The sequence below is a fragment of the Lycium barbarum genome, chromosome 7 (assembly GCF_019175385.1).
Source record: "Lycium barbarum isolate Lr01 chromosome 7, ASM1917538v2, whole genome shotgun sequence".
Classification (NCBI taxonomy): Eukaryota; Viridiplantae; Streptophyta; class Magnoliopsida; order Solanales; family Solanaceae; genus Lycium; species Lycium barbarum.
The window spans coordinates 128,039,688-128,056,409 of NC_083343.1; the positions used below are offsets into that span (position 1 = coordinate 128,039,688).

A 16,722-nucleotide genomic window follows, 5' to 3' on the forward strand; every position below is an offset into this window, starting at 1 on the left:
TTTAGTAGATTTATTATTTTAAAGCCACGTGAAAATTTTCTTTTAGTGAGTTGTCTTGTTCATTTTTAAAAAAAAAAATATCTGTGTCTTTAAAAAAATAATTCTGCCCATTTTTTTAAACAAACCACACCCGGCCCACCAAAAAAATAAAACTATTTAAAACAAAAATGGGTAGACTTAATTCTTAAAAGTCACGTGGGATTTTTTAATTAAAAACAAGCTAAATGTTTTTTAAAAATATTTTCATCTGCGAAAAAGAGAATATTTGCGCTATTTGTGTAATGACATGGTATATATGCACCATTTTTTAACGTGGGTATATCATCTCTAATTTGCAAAGTTAAAGGATATATTTGCACCTTTTCCCTTATATTAATACTAATAGTTACTTTCAAAACGTGTCAACTATTATAAACTTTACGTTAAAAGAAAGTTCTCTCTGATTTTCGGTGTTTTAGAAAATTTAGAATTGGTTAGATAATAGTAGTACTGTTTTCAAGTTTATTCTTTTTCACCTTATCTTTCGTAATTAATCTCTAACACAATAGATGTTATATATGCATAAACAGGTTAAACTTCAGAAAGGAATAAATTGCAAATGAAAACAAGTTGATGAAATTTAAGGTATTGATAAATGACCTTTCTAAAATTATTATGGAAGTAAAAATAGTAAAGTGTGGTCTTTGTTGGTTGTTTCGAAACAAAAGAAAGATTACAACTAACACCTAGCAACAACCTCTAGTGAGACGTAACCAAATAATTAAATTGGTCAGAAAAAGGAGCGGACCCAACGTGAAGGGTGGGGGACACGTGCCTCTCGTAATTTCGGAAAAAATCCTATATGTATATATTTATATATCTTGAAAAATTATGATATATTTTAAAAGGACCCCTCAAATATAATTATAAAAGTAGTTTAGGTGGTAGGAGTGTTCCTAAGTGCTCACTAGTCGCCACCCGAGATCGAATCTCGGCTCCAACCCAAAAAGTTGTGCAGTTTTACTGGGTTAATGTAGGTTTTTTATTTTTTTTATTTTTAAATCTTTTTATTTTTAAGTCCCCTCCCATCTTACTTTTTGATTAAATTCCCCCAATTTTTATTTTTATTTTGTTCTTTGCTATTGTAATCAATAAGTTTTTTAAGAGTTGCACGCCTAACTTTGTCGCTAGTCATTGGCGTATTAAAGATAATGTGCCCCCGCAGCGCTCAAATTCTGGATCCGCCTCTACGTCAGATTGTTACCCTCTCTCATCCATATTATATTCTATGGTGTTTTAACTTTTCATTTGATTCAAAGTAAATGAACTTTTTACGTAACCAACAAGGTATTTATCCTTTTTCCTTCTTCTTCTTCAAATTTATCCTTATTTAAATAAGTAAGTTTTTATTTAATAAAGAAATCATATTAAATAAGTATTGTTTAATATTAAGTATAATTTAGTAAAACGCCTCTTACTTTCTAGGGGTCAGTGAATTTTTTAAGGGGTGTACTCAAACTAAAAAGACCATATAATATAGACTGAAGGGAGTACTTTTTTGCATTGATGATAATAGTTTAAGATTATTGTTATAAAGAAATCAAAAAAGGAGGTAAGCGTGTTATGTCAAATCATAAGGAAAGTTAGTATTACGAAATTAAACTTTAAGAGGGGTTCAAAATGAAAGAAAGAAAGATTTTTAAAATCTATAGTCCAAAACAATGCATAAATATTTGTTTCGCTATAAATCATCTCACGAAGAATATTAATACTCACATGAGTAGTTAAGGATATTTTAGTAATCTAATAGTTATTGTACAACTTAATACAATCAGATCAAACAAGAAAAATGCTTATTAAATTATAACAAAAATATAAATACAATCTACCCAAACATTATTATCAATAACATAATAGAATTCAACTTAATAAAAACGATACATAATGATATACGATGGGTACAACGGCCAAACATGCTCTAAATATTCAGAAGCACTTGTTAAACATATTACATATGTTCTTTCAATCTGTTACTCAATTTTAGTGCATTACAATCTTGAATAAATTCCTTAATATTCTCGTCAGAACTCCCTCCTTCATCTACAGCTTGCCTAGCCAATTTTTTCCATTTAATTGCATTCTCTTTGAGAATTACTCCTTTCTTTCCCTCCATGACTTCCCTTATGGAATTTGCTACATCTTCTCTTGTAACTAAACCAACTTTTCCGGCCTTAACTCGAATTCCTACCTGCCATACATCCGTAATATACTTTGCATTAGTTGGCTAGTCCGCCCATTGGGGCATACCTATCATTGGCACTCCCAAACTCAGTGCTTCTAGCGTCGAATTCCATCCACAATGAGTAAAGAAACATCCAACAGCTTGATGAGCCAAGACATCGAGCTGAGGGCACCAATTCACGATTAGTCCTTTTGCGATTAGTCCTTTTTCTTTTGCCTTGGACATGAATTCCTTGGGGAGTTTGTTCTCTTCGATAGCTCTAACAACCCAGAAGAAGTAGGAATTGCTCATCATCAATCCCAAAGCTACTTCCTCCATTTGTTGTTCTCCAAGACTGGCCAAGCTTCCGTATGATACATAAACAACCGAGCCAATTTCTTTCGAGTCTAGCCAATTCTTGCAAGTTTCATAATTAGGCTTGATGAGACTTGAGCCATATTCTTTGTCAAGATATGTTGACAGAACAACTGGTCCGATGGTTTTGATTGAATATTAGGTCCTTAACCAGTTAATCACCTGTTCAAATTAAACACCAAAATCTTGAAGGATAGCAATTTGAAGAGATGTGTGTGAATACATGCATGCTTAAGAAATACTTTCTTATATTTCGGGGAAAGAATTACTCAATTCGTTTCAATTTAGGTGAGTTTATTTGATTGGATAAAGAGTTTACGAAAGACACGAAAATATTCAAATTTGTGGTCTTAAACATGCCAACAAATTTGTGTGGCTATAAGACCTGAAACATGTGACGTTAAACATGTTATAATATTTCTGTTGCTATAAAAGCTTGTCATTAAGGGTAAGATAGAAAATCTATTTTAAGTTATTTTAAAATCTAGAAAAATGTCAATTTTTTCAGAACAAACTAAAAGGAAAACAAAGTCACATAAACTGAATCTGATAGAGTAATACTTATGTTGTTCTAGTACTTTGGGGTGGTCACTTTATGTTTGATGGGTAAATAGTATTCTAGCAGACAATTAATTCATTTTTTATGACTCTTTTGTTTTAATATGATTCAAAAGTATGATTCCTTTCTTATAAAAAAAAAATGGCTTGAAACTTTCTATTTTATCCTTATTGTTATAAAACATATATATATATATGAATGTTCATATAGTCTAGGTTTTTCACATGTCCTAAATAAGAATAGGTACATGTACATTTGGTGGCATGTATGAAATGAAGAAAATGAAGCAAGGTACATGTACATTTGGTGGCATGTATGAAATGAAGAAAATGAAGCAACACAAGTTTGATTTTAACTCTTGGTGTTGTCATTGATGACTTAATCAAGAGATTTACCATCTCTATAAATAGATGGTTAAGTTCTCAATTTGTTAAGAGATATCAACAAGAAGTGAAATACAATCTCTCCCTCCTTTCTATAAAGTTATTAGTTTGTTTCTCTTGTTTATTTCCAATTATATAGTTTTATAACACGTTATCAGCACGAGTCTCTAATCTTTTATTTTGAGTTTAGCCCATATCGGTACTACCGTCTTTGTGTCATCCATGCCTTACTGAAAATCAAGGTATTGTCCTACCCATCTAAAATAGTATACTTATGCAGAAGTTTTTTGTTATTTAAGGGGTTGCAATTATAAATCATCCAGGAAACGGTTCACGACGGTGTATGTAATCAAGTATTGTTTGCAATTCTTCATGAGGTTTGGGTATCTAGTAAGTTATACTAGTATCTTATAATGAAAACAGTTTCCATCACAGGTAAAGTGATTTGAGCCTTTTGCTTATTATTGTTGGTTTAATATTTTTAATTCACTTCTAATGTTACATGCTATGTTTATATATGCGTATGTCGGGGTTAATTTGGTACTTGTTTTTAGAATGATCCCAGAAGTGACATTCATACTTCACAAGTCTAAAGTATCACTAAATTTATTTATATTTATGGATCATGATCACTGGAAGTGATGATTCATATATAGGCCTCCATATTGTGATTTATATTGAAACTATATTAGAGAAAAATCTCTACATTATATGCATATCTCGATTTGCTCCTGAAGTAGAAATATCTTACAAGAGGTTTTAAGCTATCATAAATTGATATGATTACGACACGTTTAGACGTTTATATGCCATTCCTAAAGAATGAAAACTTTTGATAACTATTATAAAATGCAGATCCATTCCCTGAAGTGAATGTAGACAATATTTAGTAAAAATACAAATACGAATATGTACTTGATCGTGAAGATATCACTATTCATCTGTTGAAGAGATAAATTAATAGAAAAAAAAATCTAAATATTCTATGTTTTATTCCCGAAGTAATAACTCAGAAATTTGCTCCCGAAGTAGCAAGCTCCGAAAGCTGCTCTGAAAGTAGTAAATTTTAAACTTTACTCCCGAAGTGGTAAAACTTGAAACTTTACTCCCGAAGCAGTAAAACTCTGAAACTTTACTCCTGAAGCAGAAAGAATTACCAAAATATCTCAGAAATACTCTGAAGCAATGTCTTCTTGTGTTTGAGCAAAATAACGAGCTATTGATGAGCGTCGTATTTCTAGCACGTTTAAATAATCAGGTTTCATTCCCCGAAGTGAATGAACAAATACCACAACTTATCTCCTGGAGGGATAAAATACAAGGAATGTAGATGTTATATTCTGGTGGTATGAAATTCAGACATTGCTACATGTACCTGTTGTACGTCGAAACATATTAAAGTATCATTCTAAGGCAAAAGGAAGCAGAGTAGAATGCTTTCTCCTGTAACCACATTACTACATTATGGTTAGTTGTTATTGATTTCCTTGAAGGAAATAACAATTAATGTATTTCTTTATGAAGGATTTGATTATTATGTGTTTGAGCTTAGATACAAAATACTCAGTTAATGATGAATTTCCCTGAAGGAGATGTTTGAAATATTGAAGTTTAGAATTCAATGTTTATTTCGTGACACCAGTAGTGTCGAAATTTGTTTTCATGGTACCAGAAGTATTTAAGAAATATGGTAATAGAAATTAATGATCAAAGGCTCCAAAAGAGCTAATTATTTATTTACAAGTATCATGACACTAGCAATGTCCAAATAATATCTGATTATGATAAATAAATTGAAGTCTCTTGAAGATGTTATATATGATAATGCCATTCATCGTAGATCGTAATTGGTACGATCGGAACACTGTAGTAGACCTGAAGTTTACTAACAATAAAAATGATTATCATATTGAGACTACAAATGATCGGAATATTAAATATCTTCAAGTTACTATGGGTAAGAAATACACAAGTGAAATGTTACCCGAGCATGATGAGATCACATACCACGATAAACCAGAAGTTTATTGATATACAATTTCATGCAATAGTAAACCAGAAGTTTATTAAAAGAAATAGCACTCGTCATAGTAAACTTGAAGTTTACGGGTACAGATAATTTTATCAGTTGACAAGACCATTTTGATCGTCCTGATTTAAATCTGATGTGCTAATTGAGTATTAAAAACATATTGAAGAACTAGAAGATTCTTTAAGAATTTGTTTGTGTTGCTTGTTCTCATGATAAGTTGATTACACCAGTTAATGTTGGGACAAAATCCCCAAAATTCTGAAAAATATAAAAGGTGAATGTGGGCCCCTTCACCTGTAATGTGATGTATTAAATAGATGCATCTATGAGACGGTCTCATGTATGTTTATTGTCAACTGGCAGTTTGACATTTACGAAGTTGCTTGCTCAAAATGATTGAGTTGGAAGCACAATTTTCAGAATATGTAATCAAGACAATCATCTTGATAATGCTGGTTTATATCTAAGTTGGTTCGGCATTAGATGCCTCCATAATACAGCCAAACCATTGCTTATGAGAACAGAGTTTCAGATGTTGGTTTGAGATATGATATATTGCATACAACAGCACTTGTGTGCTTCAGATCATAAATTTTGATAAATTCTCCCCTCATATTTGGTTCAGGGTCAGGAACTAGATATTTTCATCTTTTAGCATTTGATGTGCGGTACATGATTAATGGATATACCATGATGCACACAGATGGATTTTCCCAAAGAAAATGGAGACATATGTCACTAAAATAAGGGGGAGAGAATAAGCAACTAAGAAATATGTTGTGAATTATCATCAGTATGATCCTCAGATAATTCAAGTCAAATGCTGGAAGCATTTGCTGACCCAACTATTTCATATTTCATCTGCAAAATGCTCCTAATGTCCCTGAAGGACAGAGTCTACAGCATGCATGGAGCATGATAGACCAATCGGTTCCAAATATAATAATCCTTGAAAAAAGGGAGGAGCAAATGATCATAACAAGGAGGCAAAGTGCTCTTGAAGAGCCGATGACATAACACTTCATGAAACCTTATGCGAGGTTCAGGTACCTGAAAATAATGAAGTGATGAGATCTCAGTAAGTTATGTCGAATTGCGAACCGATACAACATGATATCTTGTCGACAATATTTTGATACAATATAGCGCGCAATATTGTATAAGGTTGTGAGGATTTGATTTCTATGTCTCTTAAAGCATGTTGATGTGGAAATAATTACCAAGTAAAATGATGCATCTTGGTAAACTAATGTTTATTGGGCTAGCAGTCCAAACATCAGAAAATGTTACATTATTTATAATGATGGAAGTTGTCACAGCCTATACGGCTTACTTGACAAAATTTATATGAAAATTTCTGAAGGATTCAAAATGCCTGAAGCATATACAAATTCTTGGGAAACTTGTTTAAAATCCTTAAATGGATTAAATGAATCAAGGCTGATGTACTGAAATCGCCTTAATGAATATTTATTGACGAAGGGTACAAATAAGATCATGTTTACCCTTATCTCTATATGATAATCAGAACCTTTCATATTATTATGCAAGTTGATGACTTGAAGAGTTTCCAAAAGCACTTGATTATATCTGCTGAAATGAGAAAATTGAAATGGTTCTGAAGTACGTACCATACATTTGTGCAGTTGATGCATTTATATATCTTGCTATAACTACAGGCATGATATAATTTACTCCAACATAGAGTTATTGAAATAGATCGACTGCATATTGCAAATGAAAGCCCTGATATGAATGTATTTGTCCTAACCAATACTGTCAAGTGTTTTGGACATACAGGGCATTCATCTGATCGACATAAGAATTCAATCCAGATGTGTTATCTATTTCCATGAAGGATTATTGTCATGACAGTCAAATCATAGAAAGACAACAATAGATTATGAAGCAAGTCATGATGTACTTGTCCTGATTGCAACAATATTATAAGGCGATGATGCAACTTTATCTAAGAAAGATGCAGATCATCAACTAGTTCGTCAAATGATCATTTGACAGATCTGATAAAAGCTTTGTCAATATCAAGATATGATAAGTTGGTATACAAGATTTGTTACATCATCGTCAAGAATTATGTGATGCTTTAATCAGGGGGAGCAAATACGCACTGTACTCTTTTTCCCTTGACTAAGGTTTTGTCCTATTTGGGTTTTCCTGGAAAGGTTTTTAATGAGGCAGCTCTCAAAGCTTATTACTAGATATGTGTACTCTTTTTCCTTCATTAGGACTTTTTCCCACGGGGTTTTTTCCTAATAAGGTTTTAACGAGGCACGTCATCTATTAATGATTTAAAGCAATCCAGGCGCATGCGGTATAACCGCCTTAGTGAATATTTGTTAAAGGAAGGCTATACAAATGATGCAATTTGCCCATGTGTTTTTATAAAGAAAGTAATATCGGAGTTTGTTGTACTTGCTGTATATGTTGACGACATAAACCTTATTGGAACTCCTGCAGAGCTCAAAAAGGCAATTGATTATTTAAAGAAGGAATTTGAGATGAAAGATCTTGGAAAGACAAAATTATGCCTTGGTTTGCAAATTGAATATTTGACAAATGGGATTTTTGTCCATCAATCTGCCTATACAGAGAAAGTGTTGAAACGATTTTATATAGATGAAGCACATCCATTAAGTACTCCGATGGTTGTTCGATCATTTGATGAGAATAAAGATCTGTTCCGACCTCAAGAAAAGAATGAGAAAATTCTTGGTCCAGAAGTACCATATCTTAGCTCAATTGGTGCACTAATGTATCTTACTAATACCACAAGGCCTGACATAGCATTTTCAGTTAATGTGGTAGCGAGACATAGTTGTGCTCCTACAAGGAGACACTGGAACAAAATTAAACACATATTGAGGTATCTAAATGGGACTATCAATTTGGGCTTATTTTATTCTAGCAATTGTAGTCCCGATCTTGTTAGTTATGCCGATGCAGGGCATTTATCTAACCCACACAAAGCTAGATCTCAAACAGGCTATGTATTTATTTGTGGGGGCGCTGCCATACCTTGGCGATCTGCAAAGCAGTCTATTGTGGCTACCTCATCAAATCATGCTGAGATAATAGTTATTCATGAAGCGAGCCGTGAAGTTGTGTGGCTGAGGTCAATGATACATCTCATTCGAGAAAAGTGTGGTTTGAAATGTGATAAAATACCCACAATCTTGTATGAAGATAATGCAACATGCATTGCCCAATTGAAAGGAGGATTCATAAAAGGAGATAGGACAAAGCACATTTCACCAAAGTTGTTCTTCACACACGAGCTCCAAAATAATAGTGATATCAACGTGCAACATATTCGTTCAAGTGATAATATGGCTGATTTGTTCACCAAGTCTCTACCAACCGCAACTTTCGAGAAGATAGTGCACAAGATTGGAATGCGAAGACTCAAATATTTGGACTAAAGTTCTCATCAGGGGGAGTTACTACATGTTGTACTTTTTTTTCCATACAAGGTTTTGTCCCACTGGGTTTTTCTTGTAAGGTTTTTAATGAGGCAATCAAAATTTATATTATTAGAAATATGTACTCTTTTTCCTTCACTAGAATTTTTCCCACTGGGTTTTTTTTTTCTAGTAAGGTTTTAACGAGGCATATTATCTATCAATGGACATCCAAGGGGGAGTGTTATAAAACATATATATATATATATATATATATATATATATATGAATGTCCATATAGTCTAGGTTTTCCACATGTCCTAAATAAGAATAGGTACATGTACATTTGGTGGCATGTATGAAATGAAGAAAATGAAGCAAGGTACATGTACATTTGGTGGCATGTATGAAATGAAGAAAATGAAGCAACACAAGTTTGATTTTAACTCTTGGTGTTGTCATTGATGACTTAATCAAGAGATTTACCATCTCTATAAATAGATGGTTAAGTTCTCAATTTGTTAAGAGATATCAACAAGAAGTGAAATACAATCTCTCCCTCCTTTCTATAAAATTATTAGTTTGTTTCTCTTGTTTATTTCCAATTATATAGTTTTATAACACTTATCATACTTTTATATATTTGAAAATCATCATGACATATTTGTGGTCCTTTTGGTACGTGCCAAAAGTCCGTGTTTTCTTATTAAACTACGCTACCAATCAAATCAAACAATGTCACGCAAAATGAAATGGAGCAAAGTAATTGCATTTGTTTAAAATGTATCTAAATCTTGGCATGTGAAAGATACGTTACGTCCTCTTCCAACACATCAAATGTGTTGAACAAAAGCCAATCTGCTTTCTTGAAATTGAAGTTCTGGCCACACACAAGTCTTTTCACAGTTGGATATGCATCGCTCTCAATGATGAAAGAAGGCAAATCTTCTTTTTCCAGCAAGGGAATTGAAGGCAATTTAACAACATCATCACCATCAAAAGGAATTTTACTAGTATCTTCATGATCAATATGATGTATATGGCAGATAGAGCAACAGGTTGTGTATGAAATGCAGCCACTTTTAGGCCTAGTTGATGTGCTAAATCAATAATCCAAGTGTTTAGTGAATCAAAAACAAGAACTTTCACAGGGTATTCAGAATTAGCAAATTTGTCAATAATAGCTCTGAATTCAAAATAAGTGTTGGAACCATTCAAGAAAGTCGTCAACACTTTCTTGTGGAAATGGCCCGTGTTGAATGGACTCAATGTTGATTAATGGGCCACAATCCAATAACAAGGCCTTACAAACAAAATCTATCGTGAGAATTGTCACCTTAGCTCCTTTTGATGCCAAAATTTTGGAAAATTGAACTATTGGGTTTATGTGACCTTGTGCTGGGGAAGGAAGAACTAAAACATGAGTTTTTTTGTTGGTGGTTTCTTCCATTTCCCCTTTTTTCTCTCTTACTTTTTAGCTTGTCTTTTGAAGGAGATAAACTAGTGAGCACCTTAGATCATCTTTTATACTAAACGTTGGATACTTACACCTGATACATGAGTTAGTTTCAGGATTTGAATTTTACAGGGTCTAGATTCTAAGACATCGACCTCAAATTTCAGTAACTGAGTACTGAATTTTATTTTTGTACATATTTATTGTTGTTAACATATATACAGGGTCTACTGAATTCTACCGAACTCATATGTTAAACCCCAACTTGACCCCACATGATATTGCTCCCCCAATTTCAGTTACGTGACACTACTTCCTTGTTAATCTGTTAACATAAAAATTACATTTTTTTACAATATTATTCATAATGAGAAGTTTTTATATTCGCACAAATATTATAATATGGTCAATATTACAGATTTTTATTTTTTTTTATTTTCATATTAATTCCGTACGGAATCAAATTACGTCAACGAGGTGAGTATAGACAAAACTTTGATTTTGTTAGGCTCACATGTGAACAAAGGGAGCCCACAGTGGGAAAGTGAACAAACAACGTTTAACCACACAAATATTGGACCGCTCGGAAGTAGTATTGTAAGCGTCCGGCTCCTATCCATTTCTTTCTCTTATTTTTTTCAAGTTCTAATTTAGATGAGGGACACATGCATAAGTTAAAATTAATGGTTAAAATTTAATTGACTAAAACAAAGTCCTAATCATGATTTAGATAATTAAATAACTTGTCCATAAAATTAAAAACGTTCTCTCTCTTCCTATTTTCTCCCACAGCCGTATCACTAATCTTCCAGTTTTACTTGAATTAATAACTTACAATTTATCTTCCATTTTTTTTTTTGAGTTAATCATTTAATTGCACTTTTTCTTTGATATTCTCTAAAGCATTGATACAATTTTCTGTTGGGAATTTTTACAAACCCATTATATACAATTTTCTACTTGTCAATTACCACAGTAAAAAACGTACAAATTACATGTATTTGATCTCTAAAAAATCAAAAATGGATAAAGAAGGAAGACTATATCTTCGGTTGTGGGAGAAAAAATAGGAAGAGAGAATTTTTTTTTTTTAATTTTATGGACAAGTTATTTAATTATCTAAGAGCCCGTTTGGATTAGCTGGAAAAAAATGGCTTTTAAGCATAAGTGCTTAAAGTACTTTTTAAGTGCTGAAAGTTATTTTATAAATAAGCAGTTACGTGTTTAGATAAAAGTGCTGAAGCTGTAAATAAGTTGTTGATGTGTTTGGTACACAAATGTTGTTAAACACTTTTTTTAGTAGTGAGGGTAATATTGAAATTAGAAGAAAATATAAGAGATAAAAGAGTAAAATCGTTGGTCAAACCAAAATGGCTTTTAAGCCAAAAAGAAAAAAGTTGGGGTTTCCTAACTTCTTGTTTTTGGCTTATTTTAAACACTTTTTTTACTTATTTTAAGCACTTTTCTATTTTGCCAAACATCCAAAAAAGTTTAAAATGACTTATAAGCTGATTTGACCGGCTTATAAGCCAATCCAAACGGGCTCTTGGTCTCCCCCAACTTATTATTTTTGAGCTTATAAGAACTTTTAGTTTGACCAAGACTTTTATTATTCTATCTCTAATATTATTTCGTAATCCCTGAAATACCTTTACTCTAATACTCCCTCTATTTCATAATAAGTGGTTTTTTAGACTTTTCAATTTTTTTCAAAATAAATGTTGCTTTAGGATTTCAAAAAGACTTTAGGCAGATTCTTCCAAGATTGCCCTTATTTAAATAGTCAAAAATTCATTAACTAGCTTTTCTTTTTATTTAGAAAATAGTAAAACTTGATTAGGGGTAAGTTAGTAAAACACTCTTAATTTTCTAGCAGTGAGTAATTTCTTAAAGGGTGTGCATGAGCCTAAAAATTCACTTATTATGAAATGGAGGGAGTAAAGCCTTAACCCTATCCATCACGTCACTTCCTCACCCCACGTCTTTAAAACCCAGCAGCTCTCCTCTACCAACATTAAAAACGTATGAGGATTTCAAAAATGCAAACATCGAAAATCCAGAAAATCAAGGAGATAATAGCCTTGGATGGTTGCTCGTGATTTGATTGCTCAAGATATTTTTGATAGTTGAATGGTTTGATTTAAATAGCAACAAACAGAATATCGTTAATTGCATATGAGTTTCTTCTATTCAAATATTGTGTACTATTTGAGTATGTTATACCAACGAACTTTAGTATAATTATTAACTATTTTTTTATAGCTTATGATTGTAATTTTGCATATCATAAAATAATTTATATTCTTAAGAAATAATTTTATCTAATTAATTTTGCATTAAAAATAGGGCAAAGGTGCAAATATACCCCTCAACTTTGCGATTTAGAGCAAATATTACCCTTCCCTTATAAATGAGGGCAAAAATCCCAAAGTTGAGGGGTATATTTGCACCTTTTCCCTTATAAATGAAATGAGGTATAAATTATTTCGTATTTTAAATAATTTGGTATTTAAAAACTTATAAAAGTAATGTTCTTATAAGTGTAAACGATTTTAAGGGTATTTAAGTCATTGTAACAGAAAAAATGATTATCAACACTTTTTTTGCCAAACACTTCAGCAACTTATTATCAGTTTCAACACCTTTATCCAAACGTGTAACTACTTATTTATCAAATCAGTTTCGGCACATAAAAATACTTATCAGCACTTAATGCTTATCAGCTACTTTAAATCAGCTAAATCAAACGGGCTCCAACTTATGACTTATGGCTGATTTTTAGCTTACAAGCACTTTTATTTTTACCAAACGCGAAGATAGGCGGGGAAATTCCTATCCTAAAATATAGTGGGGAAAATTACTATTCTAAAATATAGTGTTCATGTCTTATAGCAACAGAAGCTTCATACTACTAGTGTTCATGATTCGATTTAGTTCTTTTATGAAAAGAAAAAAGGAAACTAAACCGACTAATTATCATGCATGTCTAATGTGTTCAACAAAAAATGTTAAAGAGTCTCACATCGGTTATGATGGGATGTTTGGTCTTCTTATATGGTCTTGGCAATCCTAACCTCTTGAGTTAGTTTTTAAAATTAAGTTAAACCGAAAGTTCATTTCTTATGATGTTATCAAACAGACCCTTCTTAAATCCTTGTTTACCTGATATGGGGCCCCATGCTATAATGTCTACGCTCAAAATGCCTAGTTCTGGACATGTATGCGGGGGTGTCCGAGTCCACACGTGTAGGAGTGACAAATAAGCGGGTTGGATTGGATATAGGCGGGTTGAAAATGGGTTGAAAAAACAAATAAAATATTCGACCATCCCGCATTTAACACGGATAAAAATTGGGTTAGTCGACGGAAAAGTGGATATGATTTCATGAGTAGGTAAGTGAGAATAGAAGCTAAAATCCAAAACAAGCTTAAACTCCTAGGAAACAAGAACTCATGAAAAATAGCAAGCAGACAAATCGTATTGATAATATGAATATCCATATTATCCATATAATATCCATTTTTAGTGGATAATATCCATATTTGATTCATTTTAAATGGTCAGTTATCCAATCCATATTTAATGGGTCGGATTAAATGGTTACTTGTTCTTTTAGCCATTTTGCCAGCCCTACACATTGGCATGGATGAGACGTTTGGTCTTCTTATGTGATCTTTGGTAATTCTCACCTCATGAGACAGTTTTTCGATTGAGTTAGTTACTAACAAAGTTTATTTCTTATCAAAAAGTGTTATACATATTTTAATAATAGTAAGCATGCACCTCATTTTCTGACACGTCAAAAGTGTTGAACAAAAGCCAATCTGCTTTTTTTAAATTGACATTATGGCCAAAGAAAAGTCTTGTAACTGTTGGATGTATATCACCATGATAATATATGAAAGAAGGCAAATCATCCTTTTCCAACAAAGGAAGTGAAGGCAAAGATAAAGTAGAACCATCTAAAGGAATTTTACTAGTTTGTGGATCCATATGATCTGGGGCAAATTTGTGTGTAAATTTTGGATCACCTGAACACATGGTCACTCGACTAATCTCGATATATCATATGTATAATTCTGTAAATATATCTAATATTAACTAAGTGAACACATGGTCATAATAGGCTGAGTGGAGCACTGGTCAAAGGTTATCTTTGTATTCTCAAGGTCACGGGTTCTCAATCCCTAGCTCGGGTTGTTTTTTTAATTTTTGATATTATTTTCTAAAGCTACCTTTTTACCTTCCTCTTATCTTAAAGCAACGGTGAACCCATCCTCATGAAATCCTGGATTCGCCTCTGCATATGATAATAAATGGTAGAGGGTGCACAAGGTATCGGAGAAAATGTAGCCACTTTGAGTCCTAGCTTGTGTGCTAAGTCAATTATCCAAATACTAGTGAGTGAATCAAAGATTAGAACTTTCATATCAACAAATTTCTCAACAATAGCTCTAAAATTGCTAGTAATCACTTGTTGTTACCATTCAAGATCATCAATGATACCTTTTGGTGGTGCCACGTCATCACGTGGAATTGACTAAACGTTGATTAACGAGCCAATGTTCGATAACATGGTTTTGGAAACCAAATCTATTGTCACAATTGTCATCTTAACTCCTTTTGATACCAAACAATTGGAAAAATGAACCATTGGGTTAAGAGTCCGGAACCTAAAGGGTATAAAAATACACGGTATAAATCAAAAGGGGATCATCAAAAATTTACAGACCAAAACGGGTATAACGTGGAGCAGTCCACGTTATACCCCAAAAAAATTTCCATTGTCAGACGCACGGAAAAATTAAAAGGTATAACGTGGACTGATCCATGTTATACAAAATTATTTGTATAACGTGGATCAGTCCATGTTTTACAATATATATTTGTGAAACGTGGTACTGTCCACGACTCACATTGTTGCCCTAATTTTTCTCAGCTTCCTCCTCCGCCTCTTCCTCCATCTTTTGAAGTTATAGAACCTCTCCATCTCCTTCTTCTTTTCCTTCTCCTCCATTTATTTTCTTTTTAAACCCTGCATTACAGTCTAATTTTTTGGGCAACTTCTTCATCTTTATCTTTTGTTGCTATTTAAATTAAGGTATTTTTTTTAACTCATATAATATTTTATATTTATAGTAGATGTAGATATCTGTTTGTCTTATATATCTTAATTGTTATTTTTTATTTGTGTTATTTTAATACATATAAGATATATGTTTGTGTTATTTGTGTTATTTTAATTTGAACTTAAGATATGATTGTTAGAAGCATTATTATATAAAAGGTCTGATTTGTTTAGTAGCACTTTTGAAGAAATTTGTTGTTATGTTACTGTTATTTTTGTGGATTGTTATATAAAAGATCTGAATAACTAATTGTTTTTCATTGTACCTTTAATGTGATATTTATATAGCCAGAAAAGTGAAACTTAGTGATGCCTCAGTAGCCCAAAAAAAAAAAATACTTAAAATGTCATGATAATGCTTTATTATATGGGACCTAAGTCTAAGTGGGCGGACAATTATTTTGTTTATACCTTATAGGTATTAATGTGGTCCACTATCAGTGGTTTCTAAATAAGGCGTACGGAAGTTGGCTTTATCTAGCCAGTGCATATTTGTTCTGCTAAAATTGGAATAATATATATTTTTTTATAGTAAGTTACTCCAAATAGCTTGATCTGGACTTCATTTTTTTTTTTATCTAAGGTATGGAGTTTCCACGGGTATGCGTACATCCGGGGCCAGAAGTGTACGATGTGTTAACACTCCAGGAGAAGCATCGATTACAGGTTGTGTGGGATGGTGCCTTGAGAGGACCGACCGGATGCCTGTTTTCACGCCGCGCGGATACCGAATTTTGGAAGCACGTGAGGCGTCATCCTTTTCATCCTCGCATCCTTGACTACTTTGGCCTGTGTGGATTTAGGGAAGTAGTAGAGGTAGGATGTGTATCATATGATTGGGCAGTCATCACTGCACTTATAGAGAGATGGTGTCCTGAGACGCACATCTTTCATCTGCGTACGGGTGAAGCGACCATCACATTACAAGCTATTGAGCTCATGTTTGGCATGGTTGTTGATGGTAATCCTTTGAATGATCTTAATGCTAGAAATATAAGTATTGTTGGGTGGCAACAATTGATCCATGAGTTTACTGGTTGGGCACCCGGTCTGGATTGTTTTAATGGTGTTAGTAGGTTAGAAGTAAATAAATTAATTGAATATATTAGATGCTTAGATGACATTACAGATCAGACCCCAGAAATTGATGTGCAATTATGCAATTAGGT

The 16,722-nt window shown here is 32.8% G+C and overlaps 1 pseudogene; it reads right to left on the reverse strand.

Annotated features, from left to right (window-relative positions):
• Positions 1-1,835: 1,835 nt before the first annotated feature.
• Positions 1,836-10,999, reverse strand: LOC132602626 (UDP-glycosyltransferase 74E2-like; annotated as a pseudogene).
• Positions 11,000-16,722: the final 5,723 nt, after the last annotated feature.